At 35.9% G+C, this 22,590-nt stretch overlaps 1 long non-coding RNA gene across 1 annotated transcript in view; it reads right to left on the reverse strand.

Moving 5' to 3' along the window:
- LOC110255835 overlaps positions 1-22,590 on the reverse strand; it is a 542,938-nt gene that overhangs the window by 331,094 nt on the left and 189,254 nt on the right. The gene's annotated exons all lie outside the window — the stretch shown is intronic.

Below are 22,590 nucleotides of genomic sequence, written 5' to 3' on the forward strand. Positions count from 1 at the left end.
TTAATTTTTGCAAGGTAGTATTTTAGAATAACTAAACATTTAAAAAAATCATAACATGTTTGGATTTGAACATGGAGGGACTCATCAGAAGTGAATTAGAATTTGTGGTGGCTGCTGTAGTTTTATTTCATTTATCCTGTTTTTTTTCAATACTCTGAAAACAAGACTGACTTCCTACTAACTTCTTACATTAAATGTTTTGCCCCTTTCAAAGAAGTACAAACAAGAATGGCATTTGTATGAAAACATACCATAGACTGGAAGGAATATATGTAGCATATCCTTAGAACCACAGATGTGAATATAAAAATATAGTGATCAGCATAGGTCCAATAAATCTAACTAGTGAGTCAGGTGCTTAATGAAAATGAATTAAATTGATTAAAGCTCCAAGTGTATCCACTGGAGTAAATGAATGTTCTAAAGTCTGTAGAAAGCAACTGGAGTGTGTCACACATGCATCCAAAGAAAACAGGTGGTGATTTCAGATTTCCCAGGTGAGGATTACAATCAAGCTACAATTGTGGATCTCTCCTGTGTAAGAGCAAATATGGATTGTTCTTTACAGTCATGCTCCGCTGGTGTTCTGTTTGCTGCAGACACTGCCTTTCAAGCGACATCTCCTTTACAGGCAGATAAATTCATCCTTTTGCCAAGGACATTCATAATTGTCAAAGCCTTTGCTGTTTTCTTTGACTGGGGTGAATCAGCTGTTTAACTAAACAGTGAGAAAACGTTCACATATTTCTTCTTTCTTCTACTAGCTGCAGCTTTCTTTCATGCTTTATGAAATGCCCCCCTGCTAATCAAAGCCAAACAGTGCATAATGGACTTTCGTGAAAGCTGAAATGTATTTATGCCAAGTACAAAGCATTTGAGCAGCCTGTGATTTAATCTTTGCTATTTGTTTTCCTTTATCAAGTGATTGACAGGATGAAGCAGGCACAATACATTTTTCTGATTAATATACTGCCATGCGCTTTGATTTCCTCCATATGAAGCTTACACAGACGAGGTGGTGCCATCAAGGAAAAGACGAGTTCTCATAAAGGAAAATGCCAAATGCATTCTGTTTTGTGGAAGATAGCTGAGGCTGTGAGGTTTGACAGAAGAATCAAGGGTTTGGGGGCCAAAGAGGCCTGGAACAGGCTTCAGGTGGCCAACTCACATGCCTTAGACAGGTGCCTCAGCATATGGCATCATCCTAGGAGGTACTCGACCTACCCACCCACCCTACCATGTTAACATTTTTGAATCAGTACCAGTCGACTAGCAAATCTTAGTTATATTTGGCAGCATTTTCTTTTTCTTGTGGCAATAAGATGATATGTATAGTAGAATGAATGGGAGCAGTTTTAGATTCTTGGAAATATGGTAATCCTTATAATTCTTCTTTCATCACCGGAAAATGAATTGATTAGTTCGCACCTCAAGGGGTTGTGATGAGCAGTGACTATGACGGCAAATGTGAAGTGCCTGAGACATAATAGGAGTTCATTTAACATTAATCATCATCTTGAATCCTTTCTCAAGTATAATCACTGCAATGATTGTGAAAAAGCAAGCCATTATAAGAAGGAATTTTTCTAAATTTCCATAAATGAAAACAAACTCTTTTACAAGATGAATATATGCTAATATCAAATTTTCCTTTCTCCTCTCAAGTTACTCTTTGAGAATAAATAAGGGAATGCTTAATGAAGGGATATTTCTTTTAATTCACTATTTTACTTTCCCTGTATCAGTGGAGTTATTGATTTTAGTATTTCCAAAGTATAAGACAATCAGACAATTAACACCCCATAAATAACTGCTAAGCTATCATAAAACGTTATTAAACACTTAGTATGTTTCCTAAATGCATATTGCATTAGTAAAGTACTTAAGCAATAGGTAAAATACAGTTCACTGAATTCTATTCATTATTCTACTACTGAATTGATATTGGCTCTCAATGGTAATTTAAAATCCTATACTTCTGTGACATGCTTAAAATGAGGAGAGGGACTTATTTAATATGATTTTTTTGGTTATTTTTTGGGGGGGGGGGCTGCACCCACACCATGTGGAAGTTCTCAGGCTAGAGGTTGAATAGGAGCTGTAGCTGTCAGCCACAGCCACAGCCACAGCAGTGTGAGATCCAAGCCACACCTGTAACCTACAGCACAGCTCATGGCAATGCCAGATCCTTGACCCACTGAGCAAGGCCAGGGATTGAACCTGCATCCTCATGGATACTAGGCAGATTCATTTCTGCTGTGCCACAATGGGAACTCCCTATTTAATATGGTTTTGATATGACAATTAATGGCTAAAATGCATTATTGTGAGTTCAAAACTATTCCACAGTGCCAGCGTATTAACATTGTGAAGGTGGAATGGGTAGACATTGCTCTGAGTCTTGAGGTAAGACACTGCATTTTGCATTTATTGTGCTTTTGATTCATAGTCATTAAACTTCCAAAGTTCTTTTCAAATATTGCTTATATTTCATTATGCCCATATCTCAAAAACAACCCCTTGAATGAAATGAGTAGGTCAGTGTGATTTAGGGGTTATGCATGGATAAAATAATTACTTATGTGACAAATGATTTGTCCACCTCATTCATTTTATTTTATTTTATTTTATTTTTTTGTATTTTGTCTTTTTTTTAGGGCTGCACCCTCTGCATATGGAGGTTCCCAGGCTAGGGGTCTAATCAGAGCTGTAGCTGCTGGCCTACGCCACAGCCACAGCCATGCCGGATCCAAGGAGCATCTGCAACCTACACCAACCTACAGCTCACAGCAATGGTAAGTGAGGCCAGGGATTGAACCCACAACCTCATGGTTCCTAGTCGGATTCGTTTCTGCTGTGCCACGAAAGGAAATCCCACCTTACTCATTTTAAATAAAATTAACCTTATATTTGATTCTAAAATATTTTTCAAATTTGAGAAATCTATTTTAATATTCTGGCTTAGGTTCTATTTATAATTTTAGTATTAGTGAAAATTATGCAATCAACAATTACTCTTTGGTGAAATTGTATTGTTAGTAACAACACCGACTTTTTTTCTTAATATATGTTCTTGCTAAATATTATTCTGTAAGTGTGATTTTTTACATACAAATATAAATTCACTTTTATATTTACAATGAGACTATTTTTTCTGTATAACTAAAAAAAAATCTCAAGAGAACATATACACTTGGTAACAGACATTGTCTTTAAATCATACTCTTTTAGAGAAACTTTTTTAGAGAAATTCCTTAAAATACTGGATTTTAGGTTAAAAGCCTAATAATCCCAAATCAATTAAAATTACAACATGGCGAGAAGTAGGAAAAAAGCGGTGAGAAAAGAGAAAGAAAGCAAGCTGGAGTTCCCATCGTGGCTCAGTGGTTTACGAATCCGACTAGGAACCATGAAGTTGCGGGTTTGATTCCTGGCCTTACTCAGTGGGTTAAGGATCCGGCGTTGCCATGAGCTGTGGTGTAGGTCACAGACATGGCTCGGATCCCGCATTGCTGTGACTCTGGTGTAGGCCAGTGGCTAGAGCTCTGATTCGACCCCTAGCCTGGGAACCTCCATATGCCGTGGGAAGCGGCCCTAGAAAAGGCAAAAAGACAAAAAAAAAAAAAAAAAAAAAAAAAAAAAAAAAAAAAGGTCATGCATAAGTGGAGCTAGAATAGCTATTTTATTTGGCTTACATTGCTAGAGAAATGCCGGATATTCCGTGGTTTGTAATTCTGAGGCAGTTCAATTTATCTGGCAGGATAGTTATTTGAAATGTTAACAGGTTTAGGTCTCTTCTCTCTTTTTCTTCCTTTTCTCCTATTGCTTAGTCTTTTCCACACTAATTAATTCAAGAGAAGGAAAGATAAGAACAAGAAGCCTCTCTGCCTTGACCAGTGCAGATCCCAAATTAACCACTAAGCCACTCTCACACACATACTACATGGATTAAATTAACAAAAATTATATTGAGCCCCCAAACAAGTAATAAAATAACAAATACAGCATAAACCTTCAATATACATATAAAAACTAGCAAATAAAATACATTGAAATTACATATTTATATACAAGGGTGTATATTTATGTGCATATGTGCACATATTGTAAAAATAGAAACAGATGGAAATAAATGATATGAAATATCCAAGACTTTTAGAGAAGCAAAGCAAGGAGTACCCAGTGGATTTCAAAGGTAGATTTGTATCTCAGATTATGAATGTAGTCACTGAATGTTGAAATTTTTATTAGTAGCATTATTTTTAGCTGCCATATGTAACATATATTTTGGATGGATGAAATGTAAAACAACCCTAAGGTGAAAGTAAAAGCAATGTAAACCCCTTTAAATATGATTTGATGTTTATGGAAGGAGAAGCTGGGATAGCTGTATCAAAAACAATTTTTCAGTATGCATCAAAGCATTAGAAAATGTTTATATTACTTGCCCCAGCAATACCACTTCCAGGAATTTCTCCAAAAAACAGTTATGGATGTGCAGAGAGATTTGGTTATAAGGTTGCTTTATCCCCTGTCTACACCACATAATAGCAGAAAATAGAACTAAAACAAATGCTTGACAATTAGGGAGTGACAATACAAATAACGGTATGTCCTGACACTGGATTATTATGATATTTTTAACACAGATAAATAAAATAATGAACTATTCGTTAAGTTCAATGTTCACATTCTCCCAAAGTTCTTAGAATATATTTTGCTCCCAAAGGAATTCCCTTTTAAATTCTTTCCCTTTCCTAAGTGTAATTGTATGGTGGGGCATATATAATAGTTATTATACGTCTCTATTTTTGTTTCTGTATCATTTCATGTCTGTATTTTAAAACATATGCTTCAAGTATAATCACCTATTTTATCATGGATAGGGATTACAAATAATACATCGTACATGTTTTTAAGTGAATGGGAAGTAGCTTTTGTTTAGAATATAAAGCAGTAAATTATCTCTTTCCATTTCTTGAGATTATCCAATACCAGGAGTTGGTGATATGCTACATACAGAACACTCCCTTGCTTCTGGTATGAGGGTGGACTAAAGCAGTCAACCTGGAGCTCAACACCACAAAACCTTGTCAAATGAAAATATGATCCAAACACTCAACTCCTGGATATATAATTCAAAGAAATTTCTACACAGTTCCGCTATAAACAGCCATTCAGAAACTGGCTTCCTTTCTCTCTTACTGCTTTGTGGTTCTCAAGCTGCAACATGTATCAGAAGCTCCTTCGGGGGTTGTCAAAACAGAGATTGCCAGCCCTACTTCAAAGTCTCTGCTTTAGCAGGTGTCCTTCAGGCTGGAGACTTTGTGACACTCATCTTCACTAGCAGATTCCAAGGAGATTCTATGTGTCTGGGAAGAGCACTTGGAGAAGCAGTGCTTTGGAGACTTATTTCTTGTCTAGTTGAAATTCTAAGTGTTCCCATGTATGGGCAGCAGAGAGCAAGAAGTGAGGAAAAGAAAACACCTAATATTCAAAGGCTCAGACCAAAGTGTTTTGCACCCCTTCTGTTTACATTACACATGGACATGGCAAACTGCAGAGGGTCTGGGGAAATGTAGCATATGGTTCTATTACTATTGAATAAGGAGGTGATGAATTCTGGTAGAATATTAGCAGTCCCTACCTCTATACCATTTACATAAGTTAAAAGTACACGCATACAAAGTATCAACACTCATTACACAAGAACATATGGAAATAAAAACAGGCATATTAAATCATTACATTGGTCTACATGGGAAGAGAAATTTATATAATCCTCCACAGGCCGAGTCAAATAATGAATTCAAGTCTCTGCACCTGAAGTTTAAAATAAATCACTCTACAAATAAACTTAGATTTACTTCATAAAAATACATATAAATGTGTTCTGAAAATTTTATTTCCTATTATAGGTTGATTCTGAAACTTACTTAAGTTTGCAAGGAATTATAATTTTTTTTTTTTGGTCTTTTTTTAGGGCTGCACCCATGACACATGGAAGTTCCCAGGCTAGGGGTCTAATCAGAGCTGTAGCCGCTGGCCTACACCATAGCCACAGCAATGCCAGCTCCGAGCCTCATCTGTGATCCACACCACAGCCCACCGCAACGCCGGATCCTTAACCCACTGAGCAAGGCCAGGGATCGAACCCACAACCTCATGGTTCCTACTCGGATTTGTTTCTGCTGTGCCACTCCAGTAATTATAATTTTTAATTGCTATAAAATTTGAAAATATATGCATGAGAAAATTGTTGAACAAAAACTGAATCACAGATTATTCGTACAGGCTTATTGTTGTATAAAATGTTAAAACTAAAATGTTTCGATAATGTAGCCCTTTGTAGGAGAAAACCAAATCTGTATTATAAGACATGATTCAAAGCCTAGATCTGACACTTAAAAGCCATGGAAGACCTGATGATTTCTCATTAATAAAAAAATAAATAAAAACAGTAACTGGCACGTCTTGAAAACTTACGGTATACCAAGCATGCTATTACTAGGAGTTTCGTATACATTCACTCTTTAATCAATGAAATAACCCAATGGGGTAGATACTATTAAGATCACAATGTCATATATCAGGAAACTGAACTGGACATAATATAATAAATTATGCAAGATCACTGTTAGTAAAAGATTCAAGTTTGAAATTTATGTCAGCCTGCTTTCTGAGCCTGCATTTTTCAGCCACTGTATTGAACCTTCTCTTTATAAAGGAGAACCTTGTTAGCATTTGTAACAAGGGAGCAACCCTCACACACCACACATTCACACACATACAGAACGAGGGCATGCACACAGACAAAAGCATTAGCACCTGGAAGAAAATGTGCTGTTTTGTTGTGCCGTTATCAGGAAAAGAAAGGGTAAAGTCATGGCCACAGAATGAATAAAAATACCTTTTATAGTCTCCACTGTTTTAAGATAAGCTCTGCTCTTCTCTGATGTAATAAGTAGAGAGAATGGCTGCTTAAAATCAGTACAGTGAACTTTACTTAAATAATGGTATCTATGTAAGTCAGAGATGGCTGAATGGCTTCTCTGAATGTAAAACCCTGAAAATGAAGTTAAGTTCATCAGGGATGAGGTGCCAAGCACGGCTTCTGTTTTCTCCTTTCTACATTTTTTTGAAAAAAAAAAAAAAAAAAAAAAAAGAGTGCCCCTTTTTCCCCAGCTTAGGGAGAGATGAGTGTTACCTTATCCAGGATTGGTGAGCTATTGCCTATGGCCAAATCTACCCACTGCCTATTTATTTATTTGTTTGTTTTAAAATTTTTATTGATGTGTAGTTGATTTAAAATGTTGTGTTAATTTCCATTGTAAGGTGATATATATATATATTCTTTTTCGTAGTCTTCTCTATTACGGTTTATCACAGGGTATTGAATATAGTTCCCTGTGCTTTACAGCAGTACTTTATCCCACTGCCTATTTATACAAATAAAGTGTTACTGGACTACAACTACACTCAGTATGTAGTAATTGTCTACAGTTGATTTACTGCTACTGTGGTATAACTAAATAACCTTCAGTGCCATGAATACTTACCATGTGTCTCTTTAGGAAAAGAAGAAGAAGGAGATGGAGGAAGAGGAAGGATTGGGGGAGGGGAGGAGGAGGTTATGAGGATTAAATGAGAATAGAAAGATATAATCACATAGATAATACACATGGTGAATACAGTATAAAAATATAATATAGTATAAAAAGTTAAAAAATGTAATCAAAACAGTATGATACTGGCACAAAACAGACACATAGATCAATGGAACAGAATAGAGAGCCAGCAATAAACCCACATATTCATAGCCAATTAATCTATGACAAAGGAGGCGAGAATAGACAGTGGAAAAAAAAGATAGTCTCTTTAATAAGAAAAGACTATCTGGGAAAACTGGACAGTTACATGTAAAAAAATGAAGTTGGAACATTCTCTAATACCATATACAAAAAAATAGAATCAGAGTAGATTAAAGACCTAAATATAAGACCAGATACTATAAAACTCCTAGAGGAAAACACCAGTAGGACACTCTTTGATATAAATTGCAGCAATATTTTTTTTTGGATCTGCATCCTAGAGTAATGAAAACAAAAGCAAAAATAAACACATGGGACACAATTAAACTTAAAAGCTTTTGCATAGCAAAGGAAACCATCAACAAAACAAAAAAAGATAACCTAACAAATGAGAGAAGATATTTGCAAATGATATGACTAATAAGGGGTCATATATCCAACATATATAAACAGTTCATATAACTCAACTTCAAAAAAAAAAAAAGCATCTCAATTAAAAATGGGCAGAAGAACTGAATAGAAATTTTTTTCCAAAGAGGAAATTCAGATGTCCAACAGGCACATGAAAAGATGTTCAACATCACTAATCATCAGGGAAATGTAAATCAAAACCACAGTGAGATACCATCTCGCACCTATCAGAATGGCTATCATCAAAAAGAATACAAATAACAAATGTTGGCGAGGATGTGGAGAAAAGGGAACCCTCATACACTGCTGGTGGGAATGTAAATTGGTGCAGCCCCTGTGGAAATAGTATGGCGGTTTCTCAAAAGACTAAAACTACAACTACCATATATCCCAGCAATTCCACTCCTGGGTATATACCTAAAAAAAACCCAAAAATACTAGCTTGAAAGGTACATGCACCTCAACATTCATAGCCACATTAATTACAATTGCCAAGGTATGGAAACAACTTCAGTGTTCACCAACAGATGAATTGATAAAGGAGATGCAGTATACATGTATATACAACAGAACACTACTCAGCCATAAAAAAAGAAGGAAATTTCACCAGTGGCAGCAACATGGATGGACTTGGAGGGCATTGTGCTAAGTGAAATAAGTCAGACAATGGCAAATAGTGCATGATATTACTTAGATGTAGAGTCTAAAAATACAACAAACTAGTGAGTATAACACAAAAGAAGTAGACTCAGAAATATAGACAAACTAGTGGTTATCAGTGGGGAGGGGAAGGGGAAGGGAAATACAGGGGTTGGGGAAAAAAGGCTTATTATGGGGCCGTATGAAATCATGTTTGTGAAACTTTTGAAAGTTGTAAAGGACTAAAGAATTTAAATAATTTCTCATTCCCAGAAGTCCCCTTGTGGTACAACAGGTTAAAGATCCCACATTGCTGCACCTGTGGTGCAAGCTGCATCTGTGGCGTGGGTTTAATCCCTGACCTGGGGATTTTATATGATATGGGTAAGGGAAGGAAAGAAAGAAAGAAAGGAAGGGAGGAAGGAAGGAAGGAAGGAAGGAAGGAAAGAAAGAGAAAGAAAGAAAGAGAAAGAAAGAAAGAGAAAGAATCTTTTATTCAATAAAAAATAAAGAAAAAGGCTTGGCTCAGCAAGCAGGAAAAAAAATAATAGATTTCTAAGAATCTGTAATTTGCTAGTGCTCTTGCTACCATGATTGCAGTAGTTCTTCCTGCTATTCTTACTGAAATTATAAAATCAGTCCTGGTTCTACAAATAAAAGGTGCTGCAGTTGTACAAAAGGGGTCCTCTGCAGACACCACACTTTACCTCAATATTGTAATCATGAAGTCTGAATACAATAATGAAGAAAATTTATCAATTTTTGGATAAAAGGATGCTAGGGGAAAAGTTAATATGTTATACTACTTAATAAATGACCTTGAGAAAGTGACTAATGAACCACTACCAATATAATCACACTTAAGAGGGACAGAGAATACTATTTTCTAAAAAGACTCATAATGCTGGAGGAATTATATTGTCTGATTTCCATATTTACTACAAGCTACAAAAACCAAGAAAGTAGATGACACTGGCCTAAAAATTGACAAACAGAACACAGTAAATACAGAGGTTAGAAATGAGCTCATATGAATACAATCATACAATATTTAACAAACTAGCTAAAGTAATCCAATGGGGAAAGGATGCTTTACAACCAATGCTGCCAGAATTCCTCAATATTTATATCAAAAAGAAACTCCATATCTCACTTTTTACACCAAATTTAATTCAATATGAAGCACAGACACAAATGCAAAAGTTAATAGTATCAAACTTCAAAGGAAAACATAGGACATCTTACTGTCATGTCAATAGACTGAGGATTCTTAGATTGGCTATAGAAAGTAATAATCAAGAAAGAAAAAAAAAGAGAAATTAGGCTTCATTAAAATGAAAACAGTTGCTTATTATAATACCCAATTAAAGAAAAAGACATAAACTGAAAGAAAACATTCACAAAATATATATTTGACAAATAACTGAATATCTGCAATTTATAAAAATATTACAACTCACTGATAAGAAGACAAGTATCCAATAAAAAAAGAACAAAGATTCACAAAGATACACAAAAGGTCAAGAAGCATGTAAAAAAGGATGAATATCTTTAGTTATCAGAGAAAGGCAAATAAAAGTCGCAATGAAATTCCAGCACATATACACCAGAATAAAATTAATATGACTGACAGCACTAGTTGCTGGTAATATTATGGAACAACTGGGACTGTTTTGTGCTTATTGGAATAGTGCAAAGAATTTAGTAGGAATGTAAAATAGTATATATCCTTTTTGGGAGAGAGTACAATCAATTCCTTTTAAAACTAATCACATACATTAATTCCACATTCCAGAAACTCTACTCCGAGGTATTTACTCACAGAAATTAAAAGGTATCTTTACAAAAAGACTCTTTACAAAACATTTGAAGCAACTTCATTTTTCAAAAGCAAAAAACGAGAAGCCTCCTAAGTAATCATAGAAGAATGGAAAAACAAAATGGTTTCATCTCTGGATAGACAGACATGCAATAAATCATGTACTGTGAAACTGTGACAATGAAATCTTGACGGTGGTTATATGGGTTTTTATTGAAAAATACCTTAGCATTTGCTGTGTTTACTTAAGTTTCCATAATAAAATATTTGGGAGAAAACTGTTCAACAGAGGAACAGACTGCTTCTCAAAGTGGTACCTGTCAGGTGTCCCATCTTTCAGGAACATGACAGAGGATGTACCTGTGTGTTGGGTGAATGAATGATAGGAAAGGGTTTACTACTAAAGGCTTCATAAAATATCCATTGTGAAGCCCATAAAAGCAGCTTACAGTAGTGGGTGCTTTATATAAAGGGAAGGGCTCAATAAAGACGACTGAGATGCAGATCAGCCAATATAATAAACTGGATTTCCTGGAAGGTTAGAGAGATTATTTGGATGATGGAATGGATTAAGTAATGATCAACCAAGGTATAAAGGCACAAGACATATACTTAAGTATTAACCTTGTGAATACCAAATTATTTACATTCACATTTAGGATGAGAATAATATATATCGCCCTTCCCTCCCTCAAATTGTTAGAAGATTCCTTGGGTAACCAGTTTGCCACCTAAGCATTTTCCACATTGATATGTTGAGTGTCTTATGAATTGGAGGAAGTTTAAAGAGGCTGTATTGATTTTTTTTTTCTTTTTTCTTTTAGGGCTGCACTTGAGGCATATAGAAGTTCCCAGGCTAGGGGATCAATTGGAGCTGCAGCTGCTGGCCTACACCACAGCCACAGTAATGCTGGATCCTTAACCCACTGAGCAAAGCCAGGGATTGAACCCATATCCTCATGGATATGGATTAATTAACCGCTAAGCCACGAAGGGAACTCCTATATTGATTATTATTACGAAGAGGAGCATAATCCTCTGCTCAAAATCCACTGCTAATTTCATTCAGTTATAGATGAGAATACTCAGTCAAAATTCTCCAAAAATTCCGTGTCCCTCATTATTTCTCTCATTTCATTTTTTACTACTTTTTCTTTCACCCATTGAATTAAAAGAAATAGCCTTTTTTGCTGTTTCTGGAAAAATGCAAGGCCTACAGATCATTTGATGACAAAACATAAAATCCTATAAGGTCTCATTGTTTAATCTACTTCATGGATACACCTACTTCATGGATACACCATTTTATATCACATACAAGTATTAATTTTACTATGAACCTATATTAATTCAGAGTATTATTGTAAAGTTAAAAATCTGAGCTAAATACCTTAAGAGATACTTCATGAAATATAATACAGATGGCAAATAAGCATGTGAAAAGAGGCAAACATTATATATTCTCAGGGAAATGCAAATTAAAATTACAATGACTAACCATTGCACACCTACTAGCCAAAAGCCAGAACACTGAAAACACCAAATGCTGGTGTGGATGTGGAGAAACAGGATCATTCATTCATTGCTGGTGGGAATGCAGAATAGTGTGACCACTTTGGAAGACATTTTGGCTGTTTCTTACAAAGCTCAACATAGTCTTACTGTATGATCCAGTAATCGCATTCCTTGGTATTTACCCAAATCAGCTGAGAATTTATGCCTTCAAAAAAACTGGCATTGCGATCCTTATAGCAACTTTATTCATAACTGGCAAAACTTGGAAGCAGCAAATATGTCTTTCAGTAAGTGAATGGATAAACAAATTGTGGAAAATCCAGAGAATGGAATATTGTTCAGTGCTAAAAAGAAACACACTATCAAGTCATGAAAGACATGGAGGAAACTTAAAAGCAAATTCCTAAATCAAAGAAGCAAATCTGAAAAGGCTACATACTGTATGATTCCAACCACAAGACAAGTTGGAAAAGATGAAACTATGGAGACAATAAGAAACGTCAGTAGTTTTCAAGGGTTAGAAAGGAAAGAGGTTTGAATGGGCAGATCTCAGGAGAGTTTTAGAGCTATGAAACCACTCAATATGGTGAAGACATGTAACTAAAAATTTGTCCAAATCTGCATAATATATATACAACACCAAGAATGAAACTTAATGCAAACTACAGAAGTTGAGTGATAATGATGTATCATTGGAAGTTTATTAGTTTTAACAAACGTACCACTCTGCAAGAGGATGTTGATAATAGGGGAAGCTATGCCAAGTATGGGGGCAGGGGTTATAAAAGAAATCTCTGAACCTTCTGCTCAATTTTACAATGAACCTAAAATTGTCCTAAAAATAGTTTATTTTAAAAAAGTTAAACTCTTAGAATTACCCTCTCCAAAATACCTTCTTCCATAAAGATTTGGAATGAATTACTGATCACCCTCTGCTCTTCAAAATTTACAAGATTTGATGTTAAATATGAAAAGCGTATTATGCATCAGTTAAGATGTTACATATTCTAAGTTATCTTAAAATGTCAGTAAACTAAAGTAACAATGGATAATGAGCATTATCAAGTCAATTGTAATTATAACTGTTCAGTGATATTTCTATTTCTAATTTTAGGATTAAAATATTAAAGCTGGATTCAATAGTTTTTTTTTTAATTCTCTTTCCCTGGATACAGCCCTTGTATTTGAGAAAACAGACTAACACTTTAAAATTTTCATTTTACTTTGATTTCTAAGATTCAAACTTCATTTCCACAGAGAGAGAAAGTGCAAGGTTGGCTGGTAGCTAGTAACCAGGTGTTAGCTATTCACTTTTTTGTTTCTGCCAAAAAGCTGGAAGCAGTGAAATGAAGTGTCTGTTTTAGGGAGAGCACCTACAAATTTCATCACAGGGAGAAACTATAAAATTGATAATCTATTTTTAAAAGCTCAAATATCTCTGGGAATACTTTGGTAATGTAACTTTCTGTTTATACAGATCAGAAATCTTCAGACTTACTATGCTTTTTTGATTTTATATTAAGAGACAGAACCCGAATAATGACATTTTTAAAAATTAAATATAAAAAGTCAATTTAAAAATGAGTTTAATTTGGAAGAAGTTGTGCAGTGTATGAGAAGTTACATGCTTTCTTAAAGACCTCCAAATATTAAGAGATTATATATTAAATAGCCTTGGTATATAATTCTCAAATGTCAGTTCTTAGGATATCACTATTGGAGATCAAAGAATGTCTTTGTAGACACAGCAGGGTATTTGGGAACAAATCGATTGCTAGAAACAGAATTTAAATCACATTGTGTTGAATTCTGACCTTTGTCCTTATAGGCTAAATTCCAAGTCCAACCAACAATGGATATCTTATAATAACTCTTCTTACTATAATGCCCTTTTCTCTGTATTTTTTATTAAAGTATATTTGGTTTACAATGTTATGCCAATTTCTGCCATACAGTAATGTGACCCAGTCATACATATATGTACATTCTTTTTCTCATATCATCCCCCATCACGTTCTATCCCTAGAGATTGGACACAGTTACCTGTGATATACAGTAGGACCACACTGCTCATCCATTCTAAATGTAATAGTTTGTATCTACTAACCCAAACTCCCAGTCCATCCTACTCCCTACACCCTTCCCCCATGGCAACCACAAGTCTGTTCTCTATGTGAGGCTGTTGCTGTTTTGTAGATAGGTTCATTTATGCCATATTTTAGATTCCACACATAAGTGATATCATATAGTATTTGCCTTTCTTTCTGACTTACTTCACTTCGTGTGAGAATCTTTAGTTGCATCCTTGTTGCTGCAAATGGCATTATTTTGTTCTCTTTTATGATTGGGTAGTATTCCATTGTGTATATATGAGGCTAAGAAACAGAATGAATAATAGACCAGACTGCATATTTAAATTTTTTGGCTTACCACTCATTGAAATTGGGTATGTAAATGACCAATTTATTATTACCAAGAATTACTTATAATCATTATACCAATCATTGAAGGGAAAATTAACCTACTCTAATTTATAGGACTCATCATTTGGACTCTACTCTTAAGTCATTATCAATTGCAAATCTTACTTGGTAATTGGAATATAATCGCCTCATTTCTTATCAGACCAATACCATTAAGGAGACTGTATCTGACTTTGGCAAAATTCATTTTCTTCATGAAGAAATGAAGGCTTAGTCAGAGAGTAATAATGTCTTCTCTTGACTGTCTACATTGGATACTTGTATAATAACAACCGATGACATCAGTGACTGAAGTACAAATACACCTGTTAATTAACGAAAGACTAAAACCAACTAATGACTAAAAAAACTTCATTATAGCTGAAACTAATGATAGAAACCAGAAAAATGTATTTCTTTCCAGAAATAATGTGTTACCCAAGATCTATTCCTAAAATTCTCATTGGAAGGCTGCACAGGGCTTTGATCTTTCAGCCACAATCTTTCTGCAGCTGATAAAAATAATATTTCCTTCCATGGCTTGAATGATAGCACCAAGGCATTGAATTAGCATGCTTTTACATCCAGCACTGAACTTTTCCCATGTTCTAGACCTAAATTTTGCACACCAGCTGGACCACTCAATATGCTATTTCAACACAGTGTTGAAAGTGACATATATAAAATTGAATTTCTTATATTATTTATTCTCCCAAATAGTTCTTCTGAATTCCCTTCCCTGTTGGTGTTAACATTATTATTCCTGTCACACATTTTTGAAACATCTGAGTAATATCTCCCTGTCCTCTCCCAAGCTCTCCAAAGCCATTTATTCAAAATTCCTATCTATTACCTCATGTTTACATTATCTCAATACACTTAACTACTGCTATGAAATTACATAGAATGCTGGAGAGTGTAGAAAACTGAGTCATTACTCCTTAATTTGCCACCGGAATTAAAACAGTTCTGGGAAACATCAAAAGAAAAAAAAAGTTATTCAGGCAAATTCTGTATCCTCCACTTGCATCCCCACCTTCTGGAGAAAACACAGAAGCACACATTTTTCTTCTCTCTCTCTTTCTCACACATACACACACACACTCACCCTCACACACATGTAGATTCACTACCTGAAAGAAAACTCGGCTAGAGATGTTTTGTAGTCATATATTAGACAAACAGGAATACCTTCCATGTGCCAGTCATCCAGGGCCAATACTGGGAACATGAGCTTTTGATGGAGCACATGATCACAGAGCTGATCTCTTTCACGATCTAAGCAGAGAAACAACATTGCAAAGACAAATCATAAGACTTCAATTTATAACACGTTCTTTGAGTAACACAGAGTTGGCAGAGACGAATAATGACCTCCAAGGAGGGTAGCTCCTCTCACTACAGAGGCTCTTAGCAGAGGTGACAACCAAGATGAGACTTAAGAGGTGAAAAGAACTAATGCAAGAGTGGGAAAGAAGATATCCATGCAAAAGGGAAAGTATGCCCAAAGGTATAAGCTTGACATGTTCAATTTTTTAAAAAAATCTGAAATAAAACCAATATTGCTGGGGTTTAATGCTTGTCCCCAGAGGCCTATTTGTGTATGTCTGTGTGTGTGTGTATATGGGGGAGGGTGGCTAGTGTGTATGTGTACTAGTTTGCTAGGGCTACTGTAACAAATACCACTAACTGGTGGTTAAAACAACAGAAGTTTATTCCCTCACAATTCCAGAAGCTAGAAATCCAAGATCAAGAAGTCAGCAGGGTTAATTTTTTTCTGAGGACTCTCTCCTTGGGTGTAGATGTCTATCTCCTTCCTGTGTCTTCACATGGTCCCCCCTCTGCTCACATCTTCATCCTAATCTCCTCTTCTTATAAGGACATCAGACATTGTAATAGGGCCCCCCTATATACCTTGTCTACCTATTTAAAGGCCCTTTCTCCAAATACAGCCATATTCATAGGTACTTAGAGTCAGGACTTCAAGATATAATTTTTTTGATGGGATGCAATTCAGCCCAAATAGTATGTATGTGTATGCATATTATATTGTATAGGTAAGTATGTATCCATATATGTATGTATTTGTACTGTGTGGTATGTAGGAGGGAACAGGTGTTCTCTATATGTGTTTGTATCTATAGATATTAGCCGGTATCAGCAAGTATGTGTATGCTTGTTTGTGTATGTGTGTATGTGAGCATATGCCACATTGGAATGGGAAAAAGTGTGATTAAAGGGACACTTAGAGGAGTTCCTGCTGTGGCACAGTGGATTAAGAATCCAGCTGCAGTGGCTCAGGTTTCTGCAGAGGCGAAATAAGGTAGTGAGGGTATTTATAAAGAAGTAATAGGAGTTCCCGTCGTGGCGCAGTGGTTAACGAATCCGACTAGGAACCATGAGGTTGCGGGTTCAGTCCCTGCCCTTGCTCAGTGGGTTAACGATCCGGCGTTGCCGTGAGCTGTGGTGTAGGTTGCAGACGCGGCTCGGATCCCGCGTTGCTGTGGCTCTGGCGTAGGCCGGTGGCTACAGCTCCGATTCGACCCCTAGCCTGGGAACCTCCATATGCCGTGGGAGCGGCCCAAGAAATAGCAACAACAATAACAACAACAACAAAGACAAAAAAAAAAAAGTAATAATAATGGGTTGTGGGATTTCTGCCAGAAAAGAAGAGAACCGAAGCTAAGGTGATTTGGAAACAAATCTAGCTTTCCCTCTTTCTTTACACCTATGATACTCTGCTGCTTTGCTTTTCTGAAATGCTGTTAGTTGACTGAATGTCTGCTCATAGGCCTCTAGCTCCCCATCCCAGATTTTACCCAAGATTTGCTTGTCTTTATCCCAATACAAAATATCCCCAGGTTTCACTTCACAGTGCTTTATGGAATATGCTATGAACTTCCTCGGTACACACACACACACACACACACACACACACACACACACACATTAAGCCAATCTTCCTGACTGTGTCAGTGTAATTTTTAAAAAATGTAAAATGACATAGAAAATAGGATAGCGAAAGAAAACACATATTCAAAGTATTAGGTTAATAGTATGCTAATAAATAGTATTTAATATTGGGTTCATTATTACTATATTGTTGGCCCTGTACAAAACAGTCCTATACATTTGGAACTAATATTTTTTTTTACTTTGTTTTCAGAAAAAGACATGAAGAGTTAGAGGGTTCAATTAATTTGCCAAAGGTTACATACCTCACAAATCATAGCTGGACCTTGGATTCAACCTGTTTACTTTAAAAATCTAGACTTTTCAAACCACAGTATTCTGTTGCTTCCCAGTATCTATCTATTTATACGTACCCACTAAAAAAATAATAATAAAAATAAACCCACCTCCGTCTTTATGGGCCACTACTCGGTTATGCTTAGGATTTATAAAGTCTCATGTTTTATTCACATAAATTTAATGTGTTTCACTCCAGAAGTAAATTATTCTTTTAAAGAAATGTTCATAAAAAGTTAATGTCACCCTGGCTTCCTACCTCTGACTACCAGAATAAGTTAGGTTCTGCCATGTTCAAATATCTGTCTAGAACAATTTATTTGAGGGATCTTTGAGAAACATATGACTGAAAACAAAGGAACTATTTTAGAATGATAATATCTTGTAGAATGGGAATGGTATGCAATCTATGACACAGGTAATCAATTAATTTATTGAATGCAAATGACAGTGGGATTTCTCCTTTGGGTTTTCCTTCTCTCGGTACAAACAAGCCTTTGTGGGTGCTCATCTTGATCTGTGTACTTATCCAGTCTAGAGTTCTCCAAGTTTGTTTTATTTTCTATATGTCATACACATCATTTTCTCTCAGATCATTTTATTATATTACAATCTGCAGTACACTCTCCAAAACTACTCTGCTTATTTCTGCTCAGGGGAAGTAAGTCAAGGGACATTTTATGTTTAAAATTCACACTAAATCCAAAGTCTTGAATAATGATATCTGAAGGTTGCTTCCTTTCTATACAGCCTCCAAAGGGTTTTCACTAGTTATTTGTCAGTTGTGGAATTACTTTTATATTGGCTGGAGTGTTTTCTTTTTTCAAAACTTAAATGAAAATTTCCCCATCAGGCTGAATGAAGGACGACACAGTTCCTCCCTGAGCTTCAATGCACTCTCCCTCCTCTTCTCCTTCAACCATGTTATTCACATCCTGTGATGGCTTCGCAATTATTATAGCTAATGTTTTAACAATGGTTCAATCTGAGGAACAGAATCACTAGGGGGACCTATGCATGTCTGTATTAATATTTTATTTCATTTGCACATCTATATTATACATGAATATATATTTATATTTAAATATTGTGTTTAAATAATGTGCCTATATTCATACATAAATGTATCCTATATATAAATATTTTATTTGTCTTTGAATTTATCACAAGCAATTGCCTTATACAATTGTGGGCATTGATGAAGCAACTCCAAAGCCCTTATGATAGTCATGGAGGGAAGACCACTAGCAGGCTGGACCCCTACCTGCCTGATCTGAAACCTGTGGTCCACAGGCAGCAGTCAGAGAAGATTCACAGGTGAGGAGGAACTATGACTGCAGACTCAGCAGCTCCATGAAGTCTTTCCTACAGTAAAGACCTGCCCTTCTTAACTGCACTTCTTACTGGTTAGGTCTGCCCTCTCCAGCATAGTCTCCTACAAAGCAATTTAAAGTCTCTAATTAGGGACTCAAATTACATACTTAAAAATAACTTAACAACAGCACCTGTGTTAGTCTCTGCCAAATAATTTGGAGAGAGAGAGATACTGTAAAATGACTGCTATTCTCTTTGGTCCTTCACTCTCTTAAAAGATTTTCCCCCATATCCAGCCTAATGGGAATCTTACTAGAAGGCTATTCCAAAAACTGTAGTTCAGTCTAGCCAAGCTGACATATTAAAAAGCTATCACATCTAGAATTCAAAGTCCTAAGATAAAGTTAAATTCTTTTTTTTTTTTTAAAGGGATGTCCTGGAGTTGGAATTGTATGTTGGCTAGAAGAATTATAAGTAGTTTGATTAACATTTACTTAAAAAACAACAAATAAGCATTGCCAGTCACTGTGAGCTCTGAATGTAATGATGCCCATTCTCTTCTCCAGGAACTGCCTGCTCCCTTTCCTGCACTGTCTTGCATAGAAGTACTGCCATTTTACCTAGTCTTGGTCAATGAAAAGTAAGAAAAATCATTTGGTTTTATTTCTGTTGCTTTGGGAGACCTAAGAAAATATTTGCAAGGTTGATGTCAGAGAATGTTTTGCCTGTGCTCCCTTCTAGGAGTTTGATGGTGTCTTATCTAACATTTAAGTCTTTAAGCCATTTTGAGTTTATTTTCATGCATGGTGTGAGGGTGTGTTCTAGTTTCACTGATTTGCATGCAGCTGTCCAGGTTTCCCAGCAATTCTTGCTGAACAAACTGTCTTTTTCCCATTTTATGTTCTTCCTCCTTTGTCAAAGACTAATTGACCATAGGTGTCTGGGTTTATTTCTGGGTTCTCTATTCTATTCCATTGGTCTGTATGTCTGTTCTAGTACCAGTACCACACTGTCTTGATTACTGTGGCTTTATAATATTGCCTGAAGTTTGGGAGAGTTATGCCTCCTGATTGGTTTTTGTTACTCAGGAGTGCTTTGGCAATTCTGGGTCTTTATGGCTCCATATACAAGAGGACCCAATTAAACTGACAAGCTTTTGCAGAGCAAAGGAAACCATAGAAAAAACAACCTACGAAATGGGAGAAAATAGTTTCAAACAATGCAACTGGAAAGGGCTTAATCTCTAAAATATACAAACTTATACAGTTCAACAGCAAAAAAAAAAAAAAAAAAAAAACCCAACAACCTAATTGAAAAATGACCAAAAAAGACCTGAATAGACATTTCTCCAAAGAAGATATACAGATGGCCAACAAGCACATGAAAAAATGCTCAACATCACTAATTATTAAAGAAATGGAAATCAAAACTACTATGAGTACCACCTCATACCTGTCAGAATGGCCATCATTAACAAGCCCACAAATTAACAAATGCTGGAGAGGGTGTGGAGAAAAGGGAACCCTCCTGCACTGTTGATGGGAATGTAAGCTGGTACAGTCACTATGGAGAACAGTATGGAGAAAACTAAATATAGAAAACTAAATTTAGAAAACTAAATATAGAACTACCATATGACCCGGCAATCCCACTCTTGGGCATATATCCAGACAAAACTTTCCTTGAAAAAGATACATGCACCCGTATGTTTACTGCAGTACTATTCACAATAGCCAAGACATGGAAACAACCCAAATGTCCATCGGCAGATGATTGGATTAGGAAAATATGGTATATATACACAATGGAATAGTACTCAGCCAAAAAAAGAACAAAATAATGCCATTTACAGCAACATGGATGGAACTAGAGACTCTCATACTAAGTGAAGTAAGTCAGAAAGAGAAGGCCAAATACCATGATAGCACTTATATCTGGAATCTAATATATGGCACAAATGAACCTTTCCACAGAAAAGAAACTCATGGACTTGGAGAACAGACTTGAAGTTGCCAAGAGGGAGGGGGAGGGAATGGGATGGACTGGGAGCTTGGGGTTAACAGATGCAAACTATTGCACTGGAGTGGATAAGCAATGAGATCCTGCTGTATAGTATAGGGAACTATATCTAGTAACTTGTGACGGAAAATGATGGAGGATAATGTGAGAAAAAGAATATATATATGTGTATATATATATGTATGTATTACTGGGTCACATATGTATGATTGGGTCAATTTGCTGTATAGCAGAAATTGACAGAACACTGTAACCAACTACAGTGGAAAAATTAAATTATTAAAAAAAATAATTTAGGAAGATTCCTAAGAATATTATTGCTTTGCTTCCCTATTTAACACTGGATTTCTTCCTTATTCTTTCTTTAAACACAGCATGAAACAAGAGTTGCAAGAGCTACTCTGTGTCCATCATGAAAAGTTTATAAGAATTACAGATATTTTAGCTCTGGCATTCCTGAAGTATTGAACCTTTTCTTATCTGAGAATAGCAAACCATATTTAAAATCCGGTAGAGTTAGGATTTCTGTGGCTTGCAGAAGAGAACATATTTATCTGTAGTACATGCATATTATTGTTATGCCTCTTGGCATTATTATTGTTATTTTCATTGTTGGCTGCCCTGTGGCATATAGAGTCCCTGGGCTAAGAATCAGATCTGAGCTGCAGTTGCAAGCTATACTGCACCTGCAGCCACACTGAATCCTTAACCCACTGCGCCGTGCCGTGCCAGGCCAGGCATTGAACCTGGGTCCCAGCACTGCAGAGATAATGCTGATCCTGTTGTGTGCAGCAGCAAGTCCCTCTCTTGGCATTACTTATGAGAAATGAACTGATGTTCACGTATATAAGCATATGAGCCCAAGGTTGTTTATTAGGACTTTTATAACGTGTATACTACCAAACATGGAAATCAGTTTATACTTCTTTATACATTAGGAACTGAATAAATAAATTCTATTCAAAACATGAAAGCACACAACCATAAGGTGGAGAAAAGTTTAAGTAACGCAGACTGTGGTAATAATTTGTGAATAGTTGAGCCAGGATTCAATCCAGGTAGTTTAACTGAAATCCATAGTATTTTATGATAAATTATTGGTATAAAAGTAGATGATGAAACAGTATGATTTGTACAAGCTTATTTACACAAACTGAATACTTATATATTAAAAAATGTGCCTTTTGGGACTTCCCTTCATGGCTCAGCAGTTAACAAACCCGACTAAGACCCATGAGGATGGGAGTTTGATCCCTGGCTTTCCTCAGTGGGTTAAGGATCTGGCGTTGCCCTGAGCTGTGCTGTAGGTCGCAGATGCAGCTCAGATTCCTAGTTGCTATGGCTGTGGCCT

This window comes from Sus scrofa, chromosome 11 (genome assembly GCF_000003025.6).
Source record: "Sus scrofa isolate TJ Tabasco breed Duroc chromosome 11, Sscrofa11.1, whole genome shotgun sequence".
In the NCBI taxonomy this organism is placed as follows: domain Eukaryota; kingdom Metazoa; phylum Chordata; class Mammalia; order Artiodactyla; family Suidae; genus Sus; species Sus scrofa.